This window comes from Carcharodon carcharias, chromosome 2 (genome assembly GCF_017639515.1).
Source record: "Carcharodon carcharias isolate sCarCar2 chromosome 2, sCarCar2.pri, whole genome shotgun sequence".
Lineage (NCBI taxonomy): Eukaryota > Metazoa > Chordata > Chondrichthyes > Lamniformes > Lamnidae > Carcharodon > Carcharodon carcharias.
In genome coordinates, this window is record NC_054468.1 from 103,239,673 (window position 1) to 103,263,687 (window position 24,015).

Genomic DNA, 24,015 nt, shown 5'->3' on the forward strand with positions numbered 1-24,015 from the left:
ATAAAAGAGCCTGAGGAAAGTGGAGATACAGGATAAAAGAGCACAGGAAGAGCAGAGACAAAAGAAAGAAGAGATTTAGTACAGTGGAGACAGGATAAAAGAGGGTGAGGAGAGCGGAGACACGGGATAAAAGAGCACAAGAAGAGTGGAGACACAGGATAAAAGAGCGGCAGGAGAGCGGAGATAAAGGATAAAAGATCGTAAGGAGAGTGCAGACACAGGATAAAAGAACATGAGGAGAGCAGAGACACAGGATAAAGGAGAGCAAGAGGAAAGAGTAGACACAGGATAAAAGACCGTGAGGAGAGCAGAGTCAAAGGATAAAAGAGTGGATGGAGAGTGCCGACTCAGAATATAAGAGCGTGAGGAGAGTGGAGACACAGAATAAAAGGACGTAAGGTGAGTGGCGACACAGTTAAAACAACATGAGTAGTGCAGAGATAGAGGATGAAAGAGCGTAAGGAGAACGGCAGAGACACAGGGAAAAAGGGCACAAGGAGAATGACGGAGATGCAAGGTAAAAGAGCATGAGGAGAATGATGGAGTCACAGGATAAAAGAGCTAGGAGATTGGTGACACAGGATAAAAGAGGAGAAGGAGAGTGTAGACACAGGAAAAAAGAGCGTGAGGAGAGTGGAGACACAGGATAAAAGAGGATGAGGAGAGCAGAGACACAGGATAAAAGAGGGTGAGGAGAGTGGAGACACAGGATAAAAGAACATGAGGAGAGCAGAGACAATGGATTAAAGAGCGTGAGGAGAACGGCAGAGATACAGGGTAAAAGAGCAAAAGGAGAACGACAGAGATGCAAGATAAAACAGCGTGAGGAGAGCGGTGGAGAAACAGGATAAAAGAGAGCAAGGAGACAGAGACACAGGACAAAAGAGCGTAAGGAGAGCGGAGACACAGCATAAAAGAGCGTGAGTAGAGTGGAGTCACAGGATAAATAGTGGCAGGAGAGCGGAGACACAGGATAAAAGAGTGGCAGGAGAATGCAGACACAGGATAAAAGAGCATAAGGAGAGTGGATACACAAGAAAAATGAACATGAGGAGAGCAGAGACACAGGATGAAAGAGTGTAAGGAGAACGGCAGAGACACAGGGCAAAAGTGCACAAAGAGAATGACGGAGACGCAAGATAAAAGTGCGTGAGGAGAGTGGTGGTGTCATAGGATAAAAGAGAGCAAGGAGAGTGGAGATACAGGATAAAAGAGCCTAAGGAGAGTGTAGATACAGGATAAAGGAGCACAGGGAGAGCGGAGACATAAGATAAAAGAGCACAAGGAGAGCGGAGACATAGGATAGAAGAGGGTGAAGACAGTTGAGACAGGATAAAAGAGGGTGAGGAGAGTGGAGACACAGGATAAAAGTGCGTGAGGAGAGCAGAGGCACAAGACACAGGATAAAAGAGAGTGAGGAGAGCGGAGACACAAGACACAGGATAAAAGAGAGTGAGGAGAGCGGAGACACAAGGCACAGGATAAAAGAGAGTGAGGAGAGTGGAGACAAAGGATAAAGGAGAACAAGAGGAGAGCGTAGACACAGGATAAAAGACCATGAGGAGAGCAGAGACACAGGATAAAGGAGAGCAAGAGGAAAGAGTAGACACAGGATAAAAGACCGTGAGGAGAGCAGAGTCAAAGGATAAAAGAGTGGATGGAGAGTGCCGACTCAGAATATAAGAGCGTGAGGAGAGTGGAGACACAGAATAAAAGGACGTAAGGTGAGTGGCGACACAGTTAAAACAACATGAGTAGTGCAGAGATAGAGGATGAAAGAGCGTAAGGAGAACGGCAGAGACACAGGGAAAAAGGGCACAAGGAGAATGACGGAGATGCAAGGTAAAAGAGCATGAGGAGAACGATGGAGTCACAGGATAAAAGAGCTAGGAGATTGGTGACACAGGATAAAAGAGGAGAAGGAGAGTGTAGACATAGGAAAAAAGAGCGTGAGGACAGTGGAGACACTGGATAAAAGAGCAGAAGGAGAGTGTAGACACAGGATAAATGAGGATGAGGAGAGCAGAGACACAGGATAAAAGAGGGTGAATAGAGTGGAGACACAGGATAAAAGAGCATGTAGAGAGTGGAGACACAGGATAAAAGAGGATGAGGAGAGCAGAGACACATGATAAAAGAGGGTGAGGAGAGTGGAGACATAGGATAAGAGAGCATGAGGAGATTGGAGACACAGGATAAAAGAGCAGAAGGAGAGTGTAGACACAGGATTAAAGAACATAGGGAGAATGGCAACACAGGAGAAAAGAGGATGGGGAGAGTGGAGACGCATGATAAAAGAATGTGAGGAGAGCAGCGATACAGGATAAAAGGGAGCAAGGAGAGCAGAGACACAGGATAAAAGAACGTGAGGAGTGTAGAGACACAGGATGAAAGAGCGTGTGAAGAGCGGAGACACAGGATAAAAGAAGAAGAGGAGAGCAGAGACACAGGCAAAAAGATGGTGAGGAGAGTGGAGACAAAGGATAAAAGAGCATGAGGAGAGCGGAGACACAAGACAAATGATAAAAGAGAGTGAGGAGAATGGAGACACAAGACACAGGATAAAAGAGCATGAGCAGAGCGGAGACACAAGACACAGGATAAAAGAGAGTGAGTAGAATGGAGAAACAAGACACAGGATAAAAGAGAGTGAGGAGAACGGAGACACAGGACACAGGATAAAAGAAAGTGTGTAGAAGGAAGACAAAAGATAAAAGAGCGCGACGAAAGCAGAGACACAGGAAAAAAGATGGTGAGGAGACTGGAGACACAGGATAAAAGAGCATGAGGAGAGCGGAGACACAAGACAAATGATAAAAGAGAGTGAGGAGAATGGAGACACAAGACACAGGATAAAAGAGCATGAGCAGATTGGAGACACAAGACACAGGATAAAAGAGAGTGAGCAGAGCAGAGATACAACACACAGGATAAATCAGAGTGAGGAGAACGGAGACACAGGACACAGGATAAAAGAGAGTGAGGAGAATGGAGACACAAGACACAGGATAAAAGAGAGTGAGGAGAAGGAAGACAAAAGATAAAAGAGCGCGACGAAAGCAGACACACAGGAAAAAATAGTCCGATGAGAGTGGAAACACAGGATAAAAAAACGCGAGGAGAGCAGAGAACCTGGATAACAGGGAGCAAGGAGATCGTAAACACAGGATAAAAGAACGTGAGGAGAGCAGAGACACAGGATAAAGGAGAGCAAGGAGAGTGGAGACACAGGAGAAAAGTGCACGAGGGGAGCGGAGACACAGGATAAAAGAGCAGTAGGAGAGTGGAGACACAGGATAAAAGAACATAGGGAGAATGGAAACACAGGAGAAAAGAGGATGTGGAGAGTGGAGACGGTTGATAAAAGAATGTGAGGAGAACAGAGACACATGATAAAAGGGAGCAAGGAGATCAGAGACACAGGATAAAAGAACACAAGGAGTGCAGAGACACAGGATGAAAGAGCGTGAGAAGAGCGGAGACATAGGATGAAAGAGCATGAGGAGAGCGAAGGCACAGGATAAAAGAACACGAGGAGAGCAGAGACACAGGATAAAAGAGGGTGAGGAGGGTGGTGACACAGAATAAAAGAGGATGAGGAGAGCAGAGACAAAGGATAAAAGAGCAGAATGAGAGTGTAGACACAGGATAAAAGAACATAGGGAGAGTGGAATCACAGGATAATAGAGCATGAGAAGACTGGAGACACAAGAAACAGGATAAAAGAACATGAGCAGAGCAGAGACACAAGACACAGGATAAAAGAGAATGAGGAGAATGGAGACACAAGACACAGGATAAAAGAGATTGAGGAGAACGGAGGCACAAGACAGAGGATAAAAGAGAGTGAGCAGAGCAGAGATGCAAGACACAGAATAAATGAGAGTGAGGAGAACGGAGACACAAGACACAGGATAAAAGAGAGTGAGGTGAATGGAGACACAAGACACAGGATAAAAGAGAGTCAGGAGAACGGAGACACAAGACACTGGATAAAAGAGACTGAGAAGAATGGAGACACAAGACACAGGATAAAAGAGAATGAGGAGAACGAAGACATAAGATAGAAGAGCGCGACAAAAGCAAAGACACAGGATAAAAGAGGGTGAGGAGAGTGGAGAGACAGGATAAAAGAGAGTGAGAAGAGTGGAGACACAGGATAAAAGAGGGTGAGGAGAGTGGAGACACAGGATAAAAGAGCATGAGGAGAGCGGAGACACAAGACAAATGATAAATGAGAGTGACGAGAATGGAGACACAAGACACAGGATAAAAGAGCATGAGCAGAGCGGAGACACAAGACACAGGATAAAAGAGAATGAGGAGAATGGAGAAACAAGACACAGGTTAAAAGAGAGTGAGGAGAACGGAGACACAGGGCACAGGATAAAAGAGAGTGAGGAGAATGGAGACACAAGACACAGGATAAAAGAAAGTGAGTAGAAGGAAGACAAAAGATAAAAGAGCGCGACGAAAGCAGAGACACAGGAAAAAAGAGGGTGAGGAGACTGGAGACACAGGATAAAAGAGCATGAGGAGAGCAGAGACACAAGACAAATGATAAAAGAGAGTGAGGAGAATGGAGACACAAGACACAGGATAAAAGAGCATGAGCAGATTGGAGACACAAGACACAGGATAAAAGAGAGTGAGCAGAGCAGAGATACAACACACAGGATAAATCAGAGTGAGGAGAACGGAGACACAGGACACAGGATAAAAGAGAGTGAGGAGAATGGAGACACAAGACACAGGATAAAAGAGAGTGAGGAGAAGGAAGACAAAAGATAAAAGAGCGCGACGAAAGCAGAGACACAGGAAAAAATAGTCCGATGAGAGTGGAAACACAGGATAAAAGAACGTGAGGAGAGCAGAGAACCTGGATAACAGGGAGCAAGGAGAGCGTAAACACAGGATAAAAGAACGTGAGGAGAGCAGAGACACAGGATAAAGGAGAGCAAGGAGAGTGGAGACACAGGAGAAAAGTGCACGAGGGGAGCGGAGACACAGGATAAAAGAGCAGTAGGAGAGTGGAGACACAGGATAAAAGAACATAGGGAGAATGGAAACACAGGAGAAAAGAGGATGTGGAGAGTGGAGACGGTTGATAAAAGAATGTGAGGAGAACAGAGACACATGATAAAAGGGAGCAAGGAGATCAGAGACACAGGATAAAAGAACACGAGGAGTGCAGAGACACAGGATGAAAGAGCGTGAGAAGAGCGGAGACATAGGATGAAAGAGCATGAGGAGAGCGAAGGCACAGGATAAAAGAACACGAGGAGAGCAGAGACACAGGATAAAAGAGCATAAGGAGAGCGGAGACACAGGATAAAAGTGCACGAGGGGAGCAGAGACACAGGATAAAAGAGGGTGAGGAGGGTGGTGACACAGAATAAAAGAGGATGAGGAGAGCAGAGACACAGGATAAAAGAGCAGAATGAGAGTGTAGACACAGGATAAAAGAACATAGGGAGAGTGGAATCACAGGATAATAGAGCATGAGAAGACTGGAGACACAAGAAACAGGATAAAAGAACATGAGCAGAGCAGAGACACAAGACACAGGATAAAAGAGAATGAGGAGAATGGAGACACAAGACACAGGATAAAAGAGATTGAGGAGAACGGAGGCACAAGACAGAGGATAAAAGAGAGTGAGGTGAATGGAGACACAAGACACAGGATAAAAGAGAGTCAGGAGAACGGAGACACAAGACACTGGATAAAAGAGACTGAGAAGAATGGAGAAACAAGACACAGGTTAAAAGAGAGTGAGGAGAACGGAGACACAGGACACAGGATAAAAGAGAGTGAGGAGAAGGAAGACAAAAGATAAAAGAGCGCGACGAAAGCAGAGACACAGGAAAAAAGAGGGTGAGGAGACTGGAGACACAGGATAAAAGAGCATGAGGAGAGCAGAGACACAAGACAAATGATAAAAGAGAGTGAGGAGAATGGAGACACAAGACACAGGATAAAAGAGCATGAGCAGATTGGAGACACAAGACACAGGATAAAAGAGAGTGAGCAGAGCAGAAATACAACACACAGGATAAATGAGAGTGAGGAGAAGGAAGACAAAAGATAAAAGAGCGCGACGAAAGCCGAGACACAGGAAAAAATAGTCCGAGGATAGTGGAAACACAGGATAAAAAAACGCGAGGAGAGCAGAGATACAGGATAAAAGGGAGCAAGGAGAGCGTAAACACAGGATAAAAGAACATGAGGAGAGCAGAGACACAGGATAAAGGAGAGCAAGGAGAGTGGAGACACAGGAGAAAAGTGCACGAGGGGAGTGGAGACACATGATAAAAGAGCGTGAGGAGAGCAGAGACACAGGATAAAAGAGAGGTAACAGAGCAGAGTCACAGGATTAAAGATCATGAGGAGAGCAGAGACATGGGATAAAAGAGAGTGATGAGAGCAGAGACACTGGATAAAACAACATGAGAGCAGAGATACATGATGAAAGAGCGTAAGGAGAATGGCAGAGACACAGGGTAAAAGAGCACAAGAAGAATGACGGAGATGCAAGTTAAAAAAGCGTGAGGAGAGCGATGGAATCACAGGATAAAAGAGAGCAAGGAGAGTGGTGATACAGGATAATAGAGCAGAAGGAGAGTGTAGACAAAGGAAAAAAGAGCATGAGGAGAGTGGAGCCACAGGATAAAAGAGCAGAAGGAGAGTGTAGACACAGGATAAAAGAACATAGGGAGAATGGAAACACAGGAGAAAAGAGGATGTGGAGAGTGGAGACGGTTGATAAAAGAATGTGAGGAGAGCGGAGACACAGGATAAAAGAAAGTGAGGAGAGCAGAGACACAGGATGAAAGAGCGTGAGAAGAGTGGAGACATAGGATGAAAGAGCATGAGGAGAGTGAAGGCACAGTATAATAGAACATGAGGAGAGAAGAGACACAGGATAAAAGAGCGTAAGGAGAGCGGAGACACAGGATAAAAGTGCACGAGGGGAGCAGAGACACAGGATAAAAGAGGGTGAGGAGCGTGGAGACACAGGATAAAAGAGGATGAGGAGAGCAGAGACACAGGATAAAGGAGCAGAAGGAGAGTGTGGACACAGGATAAAAGAACATAGGGAGAGTGGAAACACAGGATAATAGAGCATGAGAAGACTGGAGACACAAGAAACAGGATAAAAGAACATGAGCAGAGCAGAGACACAAGACACAGGATAAAAGAGAATGAGGAGAATGGAGACACAAGACACAGGATAAAAGAGATTGAGGAGAACGGAGGCACAAGACAGAGGATAAAAGAGAGTGAGCAGAGCAGAGATGCAAGACACAGAATAAATGAGAGTGAGGAGAACGGAGACACAAGACACAGGATAAAAGAGAGTGAGGTGAATGGAGACACAAGACACAGGATAAAAGAGAGTCAGGAGAACGGAGACACAAGACACTGGATAAAAGAGAGTGAGAAGAATGGAGACACAAGACACAGGATAAAAGAAAATGAGGAGAACGAAGACGTAAGATAGAAGAGCGCGACAAAAGCAAAGACACAGGATAAAAGAGGGTGAGGAGAGTGGAGAGACAGGATAAAAGAGAGTGAGAAGAGTGGAGACACAGGATAAAAGAAGGTGAGGAGAGTGGAGACACAGGATAAAAGAACATGAGGAGAGCAGAGACAAAGGATCAAAGAGCGTGAGGAGAACGGCAGAGATACAGGGTAAAAGAGCAAAAGGAGAACGACGGTGACACAGGATAAAAGAGAGTGAGGAGAGTGGAGATACAGGATAAGGCAAACCATGGAGAGCTGAGACACAGGATAAAAGAGCCATAGGAGAATGGAGTCACAGGATAAAAGTGCGGAAGGGCAGTGCAGACACAGGATAAAAGAACATGAGGAGAGCAGAGACACAGGATGAAAGAGTGTAAGGAGAACGCCAGAGACACAGGGTAAAAGAGCACAAGGAGATTGACAGAGATGCAAGATAAAAGAGCGTGAGGAGAGCGGTGGAGTTACAGGATAAAAGAGATCAAGGAGAGTGGAGACACGGTATAAAAGAGGAGAGTGTAGACAGAGGATAAAAGAGCCTGAGGAGAGTGGAGATACAGGATAAAACAATGCGAGGAGAGCAGAGACACAGGATAACGGAGCATGAGGAGAGCAGAGACACAGGATAAAACAATGTGAGGAGAGCAGAGAGACAGGATGAAAGAGCATGAGGACAACAGAAGAGACACAGGGTAAAAGAGCACAAAGAGAACAAGGGAGATGCAAGATAAAAGAGCCTGAGGAAAGTGGAGATACAGGATAAAGGAGCACAGGAAGAGCTGAGACATAAAATAAAAGAGAGTGAGTACAGTGGAGACAGGATAAAAGAGGGTGAGGAGAGCAGAGACACGGGATAAAAGAGCACAAGGAGAGTGGAGACACAGGATAAAAGAGCACAAGGAGAGTGGAGACACAGGATAAAAGAGCTTGAGGAAAATGGAGACACAGGATAAAGGAATGTAAGGATTGTGGAAACACAGGGTAAAAGAGAGTGAGGAGAGCGGAGACATAGGATGAAAGAGCGTAAGGAGAGCAGAGACACAGGATAAAAGAGCACAAAGAGAGTGGAGACACAGGATAAAAGAGCATGAGGAAAGTGGAGACACAGGATAAAGGAGAGCAAGGAGAGCAGAGAGACAGGGTAATAGAGAGTGAGGAGGATGGAGACACAGGATAAATGAGCGTGAGGTGAGTGGCGAAACAGGATAAGGGAGACCAAGGAGAGCCAAGAAATAGGATAAAGGAGCAAGAGGAGAGCGGAGACACAGGATAAAAACTCTGAGGAGAGCAGAACCACAGGTTAAAAGAGCAGAAGGAGAGTGCAGAAACAGGAGAAAAGAGAGTGAGGAGAGTGGAGACACAGGATAAAAGAGAGTGAGGAGAGCAGACACACAGGATAAAAGAGCATGAGGTGAGTGGAGACACAGGATAAAAGAGTGTGAGGAGAGTGGAGACACAGGATAAAAGAGAGTGAGGAGAGCAGAGACACAGGATGAAAGAGCACGGGAAGTGTTGAGACACTGGATAAAAGAGAGTGAGGAGAGTGGAGTCACAGGATAAAATAGAGTTAGGAGAGCAGAGCCACAGTGCAAAAGTGAGTGAGGAGAGCAGAGACACTCGATAAGAGAGCATGAGGAGAGCAGAGACACGGGATAAAAGAGCGTGAGGAGAGTGGAGACACAGGATAAAAGAGAGTGAGGAGAGTGGAGACACAGGATAAAAGAACATGAAGAGAGCAGAGACACAGGATAAAATAGCGTGAGGGGAGTGGAGACACAGGATAAAAGAGCGTGAGGGGAGTGGAGACACAGGATAAAAGAGAGTGAGGAGAGTGGAGTCAGAGGATAAAAGAGCGGCAGGAGAGCGGAGATAAAGGATAAAAGATCGTAAGGAGAGTGCAGACACAGGATAAAAGAACATGAGGAGAGCAGAGACACAGGATGAAAGAGTGTAAGGAGCATGGCAGAGACATAGGGATAAAGGGCACAAGGAGAATGATAGAGATGCAAGATAAAAGAACGTGAGGAGAGTGGTAGAAACACAGGATAAAAGAGAAGGAAAGTGGAGACACAGGATAAAAGAGAAGAAGGAGAGTGTAGACACAGGATAAAAGAGCCTGAGGAGAGCGGAGATACAGGATAAAATAGCGTGAGGCGAGTGGAGATACAGGTAAAACAACACGAGGAGAGCACAGACACAGGATAAACAAATATGAGGAGATTGCAGACACAGGATAAAACGATGCGATAAGGGTGACCAAGGAGAGCGGAGACACAGGATAAAATAGCAAGAGGAGAGCTGAGACACAGGATAAAAGAGCACAGGAAGAGCGGAGACATAAGATAAAAGAGAGTGAGTACAGTGGAGACAGGATAAAAGAGGGTGAGGAGAGCAGAGACACGGGATAAAAGAGCACAATGAGAGCGGAGACGCAGGATAAAAGAGGGGAAGGAGATGCACACACAGGATAAAAGAGCATGAGGAAAGCGGAGACACAGGATAAAAGAGCATAAGGAGAGCAGAGACAAAGGATAAAAGATCATGAGGAGAGCAGAGACACAGGATGAAAGAATGTAAGGAAAACGGCAGAGACACAGGGTAAAAGAGTGCAAGGAGAATGATAGGGATGCAAGGTAAAAGAGCGTGAGGAGAGCGGTGGAGTTACAGGATAAAAGAGAGTAAGGAGAGTGGAGGGACAGGATAAAAGAGAAGAAAGAGAGTGTAGACAGAGGATAAAAGAGCCTGAGGAGAGTGGAGATACAGGATAAAACAACGCGAGGAGAGCACAGACACAGGATAAAAGAGCATGTGGAGAGTGCAGACACAGGATAAAACAACGCGAGGAGAGCAGAGACACAGGATAACAGAGCATGAGGAGAGCAGAGACACAGGATAAAACAACGCGAGGAGAGTAGAGAGACAGGATGAAAGAGCATGAGGACAACGGAAGAGACACAGGGTAAAAGAGCACAAAGAGAACAAGGGAGATGAAAGATAAAAGAGCCTGAGGAAAGTGGAGATACAGGATAAAAGAGCACAGGAAGAGCAGAGACAAAAGAAAGAAGAGATTTAGTACAGTGGAGACAGGATAAAAGAGGGTGAGGAGAGCGGAGACACGGGATAAAAGAGCACAAGAAGAGTGGAGACACAGGATAAAAGAGCACAAGGAGAGTGGAGACACAGGATAAAAGAGATTGAGGAAAGTGGAGACACAGGATAAAGGAGGGCAAGGACAGTGGAGACTCAGTGTAAAAGAGAGTGAGGAGAGCGGAGATTTAGGAAGAAAGAGCATAAGGAGAGCAGAGACACAGGATAAAAGAGGGTGAGGAGAGCAGAGACACAGGATAAAAGAGCACAAAGTGAGCGGAGACACAGGATAAAAGAGCTTGAGGAAAGTGGAGACACAGGATAAAGGAGAGCAAGGAGAGCAGAGACACAGGGTAATAGAGAGTGAGGTGTTTGGAGACAAAGTATAAAAGAGCGTGAGGAAAGTGGAACACAGGATAAGGGAGACCAAGGAGTGCCAAGAAACAGGATAAAGGAGCAAGAGGAGAGTGGAGACACAGGATAAAAACTCTGAGGAAAGCGGAACCACAGGATAAAAGAGCAGAAGGAGAGTGCAGACATAGGAGAAAAGAGCATGCGGAGAGTGGAGACACAGGATAAAAGAGCATAAGGAGAGCAGAGACACAGGATAAAAGAACATGAGAAAAGCAGAGACACAGGATAAAAGAGCGTAAGGAGAACGGCAGAGACACAGGGTAAACGAGCAAAAGGAGATTGACAGAGATTCAAGATAAAAGAGTGTCAGGAGAACAGTGGAGATACAGGATAAATGAGAGCAAGGAGAGTGGAGACACAGGATAAAAGAGAAGGAGAGTGTAGACAGAGGATAAAGGAGGCTGAGGAGAGAGGAGATATGGAATAAAAGAGCACAGGGATAGCAGATACATAAGCTAAAAGAGTGCTAGTAGCGGAGACACATGATAAAAGAGCGTAAGGAGAGTGGAGACACAGGATAAAAAGCATGACGAGATTGGAGACACAGGATAAAAGAGTACGAGGAGAGTGGAGACACAGAGTAAGGGCGACCAAGGAGAGCAGAGACACAGGGTAAAACAGCAAGAGGAGAGCAGAGACACAGGATAAAAGACCATGAGGAGAGCGGAGTCACAGGATAAAAGAGCGTAAGGAGAGCAGAGACACAGGATGAAAGAGGGTGAGGAGAGCAGAGACACGGGATCAAAGAGCAGAAGGAGAGTGCAGACACAGGATAAAAGAGCGTGAGGAGAGCAGAGACACAGGATAAAAGAGCATAAGGAGAGCGGAGAAACAGGATAAAAGAACATGAGGAGAGCAGAGATACAGGATGAAAGAGCGTATGGAGAATGGCAGAGACACAGGGTAAACGAGCACAAGGAGATTGACAGAGATTCAAGATAAAATAGCATGAGGAGAGCATTGCAGTTACAGGATAAATGAGAGCAAGGAAGTGGAGACACAGGATAAAAGAGCATGTGGACAGCGGAGACACAGGATAAAAGAGTGGAAGGAGCGCGGAGACAGAGAATAAAAGAGCATGAGGAGAGCGGAGACACAGGATAAAAGAGCACAGGAAGAGCGGAGACATAAGATAAAAGAGGGTGAGTACAATGGAGACAGGATTAAAGAGGGTGAGGAGAGCGGAGACACGGGTTAAAAGAGCACAAGAATAGCAGAGACACAGGATCAAAGATCACAAGGAGAGTCGAGAAACATAATAAAAGAGGACAAGGAGAGCCGAGACACAGGATAAAGAGCACAAGGAGAGTGGAGACACAGGATGAAAGAGCACAAGGAGAGCAGGGACACAAGATAAAAGAGGGTGAGAAGAGCAGAGACACAGGATAAAAGAGCACAAAGAGAGCGGAGACACAGGATAAAAGAGCTTGAGGAAAGTGGAGACACAGGATAAAGGAGAGCAAGGAGAGCGGAGACACAGGGTAAAAGAGAGTGAGGAGAGCGGAGACACAGGATAGAAGAGCTTGAGGAGAGCAGAGACACAGGATAAGGGAGACCAAGGAGAGCCGAGACACAGGATAAAGGAGCAAGAGGAGAGCAGAGACACAGGATAAAAACTCTGAGGAGAGCGGGACCACAGGATAAAAGAGCAGAAGGAGAGTGCAGACACAGGATAAAAGAGCATAAGGAGAGTGGAGACACAGGATAAAAGAGCATAAGGAGAGCAGAGACACAGGATCAAAGAACATGAGGAGAGCAGAGACACAGGATCAAAGAACATGAGGAGAGCAGAGACACAGGATGAAAGAGCGTAAGGAGAGCAGCAGAGACACAGGGTAAACGAGCACAAGGAGATGACAGAGATTCAAGCTAAAAGAGTTTCAGGAGAGCAGTGGAGTTACAGGATAAATGAGAGCAAGGAGAGTGGAGACACAGGATAAAAGAGGAGAGTGTAGACAGAGGATAAAGGAGGCTGAGGAGAGCGGAGATATGGGATAAAAGAGCACAGGGAGAGCAGATACATAAGCTAAAAGAGTGCTAGTACAGAGACACATGATAAAAGAGCATAAGGAAAGTGGAGACACAGGACAAAACAGCACGATGAGATCGGAGACACAGGATAAAAGAGTACGAGGAGAGTGGAGACACAGAGTATGGGCGACCAAGGAGAGCGGAGACACAGGGTAAAACAGCAAGAGGAGAGCAGAGACACAGGATAAAAGACCATGAGGAGAGCGGAGTCACAGGATAAAAGAGCGTAAGGAGAGCAGAGACACAGGATGAAAGAGGGTGAGGAAACTGGAGACACAGGATAAAGGAGAGCAAGGGGAGCGGAGACACAGGATAAAAGAGAGAGAGGAAAGCAGAGACACAATAAAAGAGTACGAGGAGAGCAGAGACACAGGATAAAAGAGCATGAGGAGAGTGGAGACACAGGATAAGGGAGACCAAGGAGAGCCGAGACACAGGATAAAAGAACAAGAGGAGAGCAGAGACACAGGATAAAAGACTGTGAGGAGAGCAGAACCACAGGATAAAAGAGTGGAAGGAGAGTGCAGACACAGGAAAAAAGAGCGTGAGGAGAGCAGAGACACAGGATAAAAGAACATAAGGAGAGCGGAGACACAGGATAAAAGAGCATAAGGAGAGTGGAGAAACAGGATAAAAGAACTTGAGGAGAGCAGAGATACAGGATGAAAGAGCGTATGGAGAATGGCAGAGACACAGGGTAAACGAGCACAAGGAGATTGACAGAGATTCAAGATAAAATAGCTTGAGGAGAGCAGTGCAGTTACAGGATAAATGAGAGCAAGGAGAGAAGAGACACAGGATAAACGAACATGTGGACAGCGGAGACACAGGATAAAAGAGCGGAAGGAGAGTGGAGACACAGGATAAAAGAGCGTGAGGAGAGTGGAGACACAGGATAAAAGAGCACAGGAAGAGCGGAGACATAAGATAAAAGAGGGTGAGTACTGTGGAGACAGGATAAAAGAGGGTGAGAAGAGCGGAGACACGGGTTAAAAGAGCACAAGAAGAGCAGAGACACAGGATCAAAGATCACAAGGAGAGTCGAGAAACATAGTAAAAGAGGACAAGGAGAGCCGAGACACAGAATAAAGAGCACAAGGAGAGTGGAGACACAGGATAAAAGAGCACAAGGAGAGCTGAGACACAGGATAAAAGAGGAGAAAGAGAGTGCACACACAGGAAAAAAGAGCGTGAGGAAAGCGGAGACACAGGATGAAAGAGCACAAGGAGAACGAGGGACACAAGATAAAAGAGGGTGAGGAGAGTGGAGACACAGAATAAAAATGGTTGAGGAGAGCAGACACAAGGGATAAAAGAGCACGAGGAGAGTGGAGACACAGGATAAAAGAGCTTGAGGAAAGTGGAGACACAGGATAAAGGAAAGCAAGGAGAGCGGAGACGCAGCGTAAAAGAGAGTGAGGAGAGCGGAAACATAGGATGAAAGAGCGTAAGGAGAGCAGAGACACAGGATAAAAGAGGGTGAGAAGAGCAGAGACACAGGATAAAAGAGCACAAAGAGAGCGGAGACACAGGATAAAAGAGCTTGAGGAAAGTGGAGACACAGGATAAAGGAGAGCAAGGAGAGCGGAGACACAGGGTAAAAGAGAGTGAAGAGAGCAGAGACACAGAATAAAAGAGCGTGAGGAGAGCAGAGACACAGGATAAGGGAGACCAAGGAGAGCCGAGACACAGGATAAAGGAGCAAGAGGAGAGCAGAGACACAGGATATAAACTGTGAGGAGAGCGGAAACACAGGATAAAAGAGCAGAAGGAGAGTGCAGACACAGGATAAAAGAGCATGAGGAGAGTGGAGACACAGGATAAAAGAACATGAGGAGAACAGAGATACAGGATGAAAGAGCGTATGGAGAGCGGCAGAGACACAGGGTAAACAAGCACAAGGAGATTGACAGAGATTCAAGATAAAAGAGCGTGAGGAGAGAAGTGCAGTTACAGGATAAATGAGAGCAAGGAGAGTGGAGACACAGGATAAAAGAGCATGTGGACAGCGGAGACACAGGATAATAGAGCAGAAGGAGAGTGCAAACACAGGATAAAAGAGCATGAGGAGAGTGGAGACACAGGATAAAAGAACACAGGAAGAGCGGAGACATAAGAAAAAACAGGGTGAGTACAGTGGAGACAGGAAGAAAGAGGGTGAGGAGAGTGGAGACACGGGTTAAAAGAGCACAAGAAGAGCAGAGACACAGGATAAAAGATCACAAGGAGAGTCGAGAAACATAATAAAAGAGGACAAGGAGAGCCGAGACACAGGATAAAGAGCACAAGGAGAGTGGAGACACAGGATAAAAGAGCACAAGGAGGGCTGAGACACAGGATAAAAGAGGGGAAGGAGAGTGCACACACAGGATAAAAGAGCGTGAGGAAAGCGGAGACAAAGGATGAAAGAGCACAAGGAGAGCAGAGACACAAGATAAAAGAGGGTGAGGAGAGTGGAGACACAGAATAAAAGAGGTTGAGGAGAGCAGAGACACAGGATAAAAGAGCACGAGGAGAGTGGAGACACAGGATAAAAGAGCTTGAGGAAAGTTGAGACACGGGATAAAGGACAGCAAGGAGAGCGGAGACACAGGGTAAAATTGAGTGAGGAGAGCGGACACATAGGATGAATGAGCATAAGGAAGGAGAGACACAGGATAAAAGAGGGTGAGGAGAGCAGAGACAAAGGATAAAAGAGCACAAAGAGAGCGGAGACACAGGATAAAAGAACATGAGGAGAGCAGAGACACAGGATAAAAGAACATGAGCAGAGCACAGACACAGGATGAAAGAGCGTAAGGGGAACGGGTGAGACACAGGCTAAATGAGCACAAGAAGATTGACAGAGATTTAAGATAAAAGAGCGTGAGGAGAGCATTGGAGTTACAGGATAAATGAGAGCAAGGAGAGTGGAGACACAGGATAAAAGAGAAGGAGAGTGTAGACAGAGGATAAAAGAGGCTGTGGAGAGCAGAGTTATGGGACAAAAGAGCACAGGGATAGCAGATACATAAGCTAAAAGAGTGCAAGTAGCGGAGACACATGATAAAAGAGCATGACGAGAGCAGAGACACAGGATAAAAGAGTGTGAGGAGAGCGGAGACACAGGATAAGGGTGACCAAGGAGAGCGGAGACACGGGATAAAAGAGCAAGAGGAGAGCAGAGACACAGGATAAAAGAGGGTAAGGAGAGTGCACACACAGGATAAAAGAGCGTGAGGAAAGTGGAGACACAGGATGAAAGAGCACAAGGAGAGCAGACAGACAAGATGAAAGAGGGTGAGGAGAGTGGAGACACAGGATAAAAGAGCATGAGGAGAGCGGACACACGGGATAAAGGAAAGCAAGGAGAACGGAGACACAGGATAAAAGAGCGTGAGGATAGCAGAGACACAGGATAAAAGACCGTGAGGAGAGCAGAGTCACAGGATAAAATAGCGTGAGGAGAGCGGTGGAGTTACAGGATCAAAGAGAGCAAGGAGAGTGGAGGCACAGGATAAAAGAGCACAGGGAGATTGTAGACACAGGATAAAAGAGTATGAGGAGATCGGAGATACAGGATAAAACAACGCCAGGAGAGCAGAGACAAAGGATGAAAGAGCTTGAGGACAACGGCAGAGACACAGGGGAAAAGAACACAAGGAGAACAACGGAGATGCAAGATAAAAGAGCGTGAGGAGAGAAATGGAGACACATGATTAAAGAGCATGTGGACAGCGGAGACACAGGATATAAGAGCATGAGGAGATTGGAGACACAGGATAAAAGAGCACAGGAAGAGCGGAGACATAAGATCAAAGAGAGTGAGTACAGTGGAGACAGGATAAAGGAGGTTGAGGAGAGTGGAGACACAGGATGAGGGTGACCAAGGAGAGCGGAGACACGGGATGAAAGAGCAAGAGGAGAGCCGAGACACAGGATAAAAGAGCACAGGAAGAGCGGAGACAAAGGATAAAAGAGCACAAGGAGAGTCAAGACACATAATAAAAGAGGACAAGGAGAGCCAAGACACAGGATAAAGAGCACAAGGAGAGTGGAGACACAGGATAAAAGAGCTCAAGGAGAGCTGAGACACAGGATAAAAGAGGGGAAGGAGAGTGCACACACAGGATAAAAGAGTGTGAGGAAAGCGGAGACACAGGATAACAGAGCATAAGGAGAGCAGAGACACAGGATAAAAGAACATGAGGAGAGCAGAGACACAGGATGAAATAACGTAAGGAAAACGGCAGAGACACAGGGTAAAAGAGCACAAGGAGAATGATAGGGATGCAAGATAAAAGAGCGTGATGAGAGCGGTGGAGTTACAGGATAAAAGAGAGTAAGGAGAGTGGAGGGACAGGATAAAAGAGAAGAAGGAGAGTGTAGACAGAGGACAAAAGAGCCTGAGGAGAGTGGAGATACAGGATAAAACAATGCGAGGAGAGCACAGAGACAGGATAAAAGAGCATGAGGAGAGTGCAGACACAGGATAAAACAACGTGAGGAGAGCAGAGAGACAGAATGAAAGAGCATGAGGACAGTGGCAGAGACACAGGGTAAAAGTGCACAAAGAGAACAAGGGAGATGAAAGATAAAAGAGCCTGAGGAAAGTGGAGATACAGGATAAAAGAGCACAGGAAGAGCGGGGACATAAGATCAAAGAGAGTGAGTACAGTGGAGACAGGATAAAAGAGGCTGAGGAGAGCGGAAATATGGGATAAAAGAGCACAGGGAGAGCAGAGACATAAGCTAAAAGAGTGCAAGTAGTGGAGACACATGATTAAAGAGCATAAGGAGAGTGGAGACACAGGATAAAACAGCATGACGAGATCGGAGACACAGGATAAAAGAGTACGAGGAGAGTGGAGACACAGAATAAGGGCGACCAAGGAGAGCGGAGACACGGGATAAAACAGCAAGAGGAGAGCAGAGACACAGGATAAAAGAACTTGAGGAAAGCGGAGTCACAGGATAAAAGAGGGTAAGGAGAGCAGAGACACAGGATAAAAGAACATGAGGAAAGCAGCGAAATAGGATGAAAGAGGGTGAGGAGAGCAGAGACACAGGATCAAAGAGCACAAAGAGAGCGAAGACACAGGATAAAAGAGCATGAGCAAAGTGGAGACAGGATAAAGGAGAGCAAGGAGAGCAGAGACACGGGGTAAAAGAGAGAGAGGAAAGCAGAGAGACAATAAAAGAGTACGAGGAGAGCAGAGACACAGGATAAAAGAGCGTGAGGAGAGTGGAGACACAGGATAATGGAGACCAAGGAGAGCTGAGACACAGGATAAAAGAGCAAGGGGAGAGCAGAGACACATGATAAAAGACTGTGAGGAGAGCGGAACCACAGGATAAAAGAGCAGAAGGAGAGTGCAGACACAGGATAAAAGAGCTTGAGGAGAGCAGAGACACAAGATAAAAGAGCATAAGGAGAGCGGAGACACAGGATAAAAGAGCATAAGGAGAGCAGAGATACAGGATGAAAGTGCGTATGGAGAACGGCAGAGACACAGGGTAAACGAGCACAAGGAGATTGACAGAAATTCAAGATAAAAGAGCGTGAAGAGAGCAGTGCAGTTACAGGATAAATGAGAGAAAGGAGAGTGGAGACACAGGATAAAAGAGCATGTGGACAGCTGAGACACAGGGTATAAGAGTGGAAGGAGAGTGCAGACACAGGATAAAAGAGTGTGAGGAGAGTGGAGACACAGGATAAAAGAGCACAGGAAGAGCGGAGACATAAGATAAAAGAGGGTGAGTACAGTGGAGACAGGATAAAAGAGGGTGAGGAGAGCGGAGACACGGGTTAAAAGAGAACAAGAGCGGAGACACAGGATAAAAGAGCCCAAGGAGAGTCGAGACACAGGATAAAGAGCACAAGGAGAGCCGAGACACAGGATAAAGAGCACAAGGAGAGTGGAGACACGGGATAATAGAGCACAAGGAGAGCTGAGACACAAGTAAAAGAGGGTGAGGAGAGCAGAGACACAGGATAAAAGAGCACAAGGAGAGCGGAGACACAGGATAAAAGAGCATGAGGAGAGCAGAGACACAGGATAAAGGAAAGAAAGGAGAACGGAGATGCAGGGTAAAAGAGCGTGAGAGAAAGCAGAGACACAGGATAAAAGAGTGTGAGGAGAGTGGAGACACAGGATAAGGGTGACCAAGGAGAGCGGAGACACGGTATAAAAGCGGGGAAGGAGAGTGCACACACAGGATAAAAGAGCGTGAGGAAAGTGGAGACACAGGATGAAAGAGCACAAGGAGAGCAGAGACACAAGATAAAAGAGGGTGAGGAGAGTGGAGACACAGGATAAAAGAGGTTGAGGAGAGCAGAGTCACAGGATAAAAGAGCATGAGGAGAGTGGACACACGGGATAAAGGAAAGCAAGGAGAATGGAGACAAGGGATAAAAGAGTGTGAGGATAGCAGAGACACAGGATAAAAGACCGTGAGGAGAGCAGAGTCACAGGATAAAAGAGCGTGAGGAGAGCGGTGGAGTTACAGGATAAAAGAGAGCAAGGAGAGTGGAGGCACAGGATAAAAGAGCACAGGGAGATTGTAGACACAGGATAAAAGAGCATGAGGAGATCGGAGATACAGGATAAAACAACGCGAGGAGAGCAGAGACACAGGATGAAAGAGCGTGAGGACAACGGCAGAGACACAGGGTAAAAGAACACAAGGAGAACAATGGAGATGCAAGATAAAAGAGCGTGAGGAGAGAAATGGAGACACAGGATAAAAGAGCATGTGGACAGCGGAGACACAGGATAAAAGAGCATGAGGAGATTGGAGACACAGGATAAAAGAGCACAGGAAGAGCGGAGACATAAGATCAAAGAGAGTGAGTACAGTGGAGACAGGATAAAAGAGGGTGAGGAGCGTGGAGACACAGGATAAGGGTGACCAAGGAGAGCGGAGACACGGGATAAAAGAGCAAGAGGAGAGCCGAGACACAGGATAAAAGAGCACAGGTAGAGTGGAGACATAAGATAAAAGAGAGTGAGTACAGTGGAGACAGGATAAAAGAGGGTGAGGAGAGCGGAGACACGGGATGAAAGAGCACAAGGAGAGACGAGACACAGGATAAAAGAGCACAAGGAGAATCAAGACACAATATAAAAGAGGACAAGGGGAGACGAGACACAGGATAAAGAGCACAAGGAGAATGGAGACACAGGATAAAAGAGCACAAGGAGAGCCAAGACGCAGGATAAAAGAGGGGAAGGAGAGTGCACTCACAGGATAAAAGAGTGCGAGGAAAGCGGAGACACAGGATAACAGAGCATAAGGAGAGCAGAGACACAGGATAAAAGAACATGAGCAGAGCAGAGACACAGGATGAAAGAACGTAAGGAAAACGGCAGAGACACAGGGTAAAGGAGCACAAGGAGAATGATAGGGATGCAAGATAAAAGAGCATGAGGAGGGAAATGGAGACACAGGATAAAAGAGCATGTGGACAGCGGAGAAACAGGATAAAAGAGCATGAGGAGATTGGAGACACAGGATAAAAGAGCACAGGAAGAGCGGAGACATAACATGAAAGAGAGTGAGTACAGTGGAGACAGGATAAAAGAGGTTGAGGAGAGTGGAGACACAGGATGAGGGTGACCAAGGAGAGCGGAGACATGGGATAAAAGAGCAAGAGGAGAGCCGAGACATAGGATAAAAGAGCACAGGAAGAGCGGAGACATAAGATAAAAGAGAGTGAGTACAGTGGAGACAGGATAAAAGAGGGTGAAGAGAGCGGAGACACGGGATAACAGAGCATAAGGAGAGCAGACACACAGGATAAAAGAACATGAGGAGAGCAGAGACACAGGATGAAAGAACGTAAGGAAAACGGCAGAGACACAGGGTAAAGGAGCACAAGGAGAATGATAGGGATGCAAGATAAAAGAGCGTGAGGAGAGAAATGGAGACACAGGATAAAAGAGCATGTGGACAGCGGAGACACAGGATAAAAGAGCATGAGGAGATTGGAGACACAGGATAAAAGAGCACAGGAAGAGCCGAGTCATAAGATCAAAGAGAGTGAGTACAGTGGAGACAGGATAAAAGAGGTTGAGGAGAGTGGAAACACAGATAAGGGTGACCAAGGAGAGGGGAGACATGGGATGAAAGAGCAAGAGGAGAGCTGAGACACAGGATAAAAGAGCACAGGAAGAGCGGTGACATGAGATAAAAGAGAGTGAGTACAGTGGAGATAGGATAAAAGAGGGTGATGAGAGCGGAGACACGGGATAAAAGAGCACAAGAAGAGAGGAGACACAGGATAAAAGAGCACAAGGAGAGTCAAGACACATAATAAAAGAGGACAAGGAGAGCCGAGACACAGGATAAAGAGCACAAGGAGAGTGGAGACACAGGATAAAAGAGCACAAGGAGAGCCGAGACACAGGATAAAGGAGGGGAAGAGAGTGCACACACAGGATAAAAGAGTGTGAGGAAAGCGGAGACACAGGATAACAGAGCACAAGGAGAGCAGAGACACAGGATAAAAGAACATGAGGAGAGCAGAGACACAGGATGAAAGAACGTAAGGAAAACGGCAGAGACACAGGGTAAAAGAGCACAAGGAGAATGATAGGGATGCAAGATAAAAGAGTGTGATGAGAGCGGTGGAGTTACAGGATAAAAGAGAGTAAGGAGAGTGGAGGGACAGGATAAAAGAGACAAAGGAGAGTGTAGACAGAGGATAAAGGAGCCTGAGGAGAGTGGAGATACAGGATAAAACAATGCGAGGAGAGCACAGAGACAGGATAAAAGAGCATGAGGAGAGTGCAGACACAGGATAAAACAATGCGAGGAGAGCAGAGACACAGGGATAACAGAGCATGAAGAGAGTGGAAACACAGGATCAAACAATGCGAGGAGAGAAGAGAGACAGGATGAAAGAGCATGAGGACAATGGCAGAGACACAGGGTAAAAGAGCACAAAGAGAACAAGGGAGATGAAAGATAAAAGAGCCTGAGGAAAGTGGAGATACAGGATAAAAGAGCACAGGAAGAGCGGAGACATAAAATCAAAGAGAGTGAGTACAGTGGAGACAGGATAAAAGAGGGTGAGGAGAGTGGAGACACGGGATGAAAGAGCACAATGAGAGTAGAGACACAGGATAAAAGAGCACAAGGAGAGTGGAGACACAGGATAAAAGAGCTTGAGGAAAGTGGAGTCAAAGGATAAAGGAGAGCAAGGAAAACGAAGACACGGGATAAAAGAGCAAGAGGAGAGCAGAGACACAGGATAAAAGACCATGAGGAGCGCAGAGTCGCAGGATAAGAGAGCGTAAGGTGAGTGGAGATACAGGATAAAAGAGAGGAAGGAGATTGCAGACACAGGAAAAAAAGAGGGTGGGGAGAGTGGAGACACGGGTTAAAAGAGCACAAGAAGAGCGGAGACACAGGATAAAAGAGCACAAGGAGAGTCGAGACACATAATAAAAGAGGATAAGGAGAGCCAAGACACAGGATAAAGAGCACAAGGAGAGTGGAGACACGGGATAAAAGAGCACAAGGAGAGCTGAGACACAGGATAAAAGAGGGGAAGGAGAGTGCACACACAGGATAAAAGAGTGTGAGAAAAGCAGAGACACAGGATTAAAGAGCACAAGGAGAGCAGAGACACAAGATAAAAGAGAGTGAGTGCAGTGGAGACAGGATAAAAGAGATTGAGGAGAGCAGAGACACGGGATAAAAGAGCACAAAGGAGAGTGGAGGCACAGGATAAAAGAGCACAGGGAGATTGGAGACACAGGATAAAAGAGCATGAGGAGAGCGGAGATACAGGATAAAACAACGCGAGGAGAGCAGAGACACAAGAAGAAAGAGCGTGAGGACAACGGCAGAGTCACAGGGTAAAAGAACACAAGGAGAACAATGGAGTTGCAAGATAAAAAAGCATGAGGAGAGAAATGGAGACACAGGATAAAAGAACAGGTGGACAGCAGAGACACAGGATAAAAGAGGGGAAGGCAAGTGCACACACATGATAAAAGAACGTGAGGAAAGCGGAGACACACGATGAAAGAGCACAAGGAGAGCAGAGACACAAGATAAAAGAGAGTGAGTGCAGTGGAGACAGGATAAAAGAGTTTGAGGAGACCGGAGACACAGGATAAAAGAGCATGAAGGAGAGTGGAGGCACAGGATAAAAGAGCACAGGGAGATTGTAGACACAGGATAAAAGAGCACAAAGAGAGCGAAGACAGGATAAAAGAGCATGAGCAAAGTGGAGACAGGATAAAGGAGAGCAAGGAGAGCGGAGACACAGGGTAAAAGAGAGAGAGGAAAGCAGAGACACAATAAAAGAGTACGAGGAGAGCAGAGACACAGGATAAAAGAGCGTGAGGAGAGTGGAGACACAGGATAATGGAGACCAAAGGGAGCCGAGACACAGGATAAAAGAGCAAGGGGAGAGCAGAGAGACACGATAAAAGACTGTGAGGAGAGAGGAACCACAGGATAACAGAGCGGAAGGAGAGCGCAGACACAGGATAAAAGGGCATGAGGAGAGCAGAGACACAGGATAAAAGAGCATAAGGAGAGCAGAGACACAGGATAAAAGAGCATAAGGAGAGCGGAGACACAGGATAAAAGAACATGAGGAGAGCAGAGATACAGGATGAAAGAGCGCATGGAGAACGGCCGAGACACAGGGTAAACGAGCACAAGGAGATTGACAGAAATTCAAGATAAAAGAGCGTGAAGAGAGCAGTGCAGTTACAGGATAAATGAGAGCAAGGAGAGTGGAGACACAGGATAAAAGAGCGTGAGGAGAGTGGAGACACAGGATAAAAGAGCACAGCAAGAGCGGAGACATAAGATAAAAGAGGGTGAGTACAGTGGAGACAGGATAAAAGAGGGTGAGGAGAGCGGAGACACGGGTTAAAAGAGAACAAGAAAAGCGGAGACACAGGATAAAAGAGCACAAGGAGAGTCGAGACACATAATAAAAGCGGACAAGGAGAG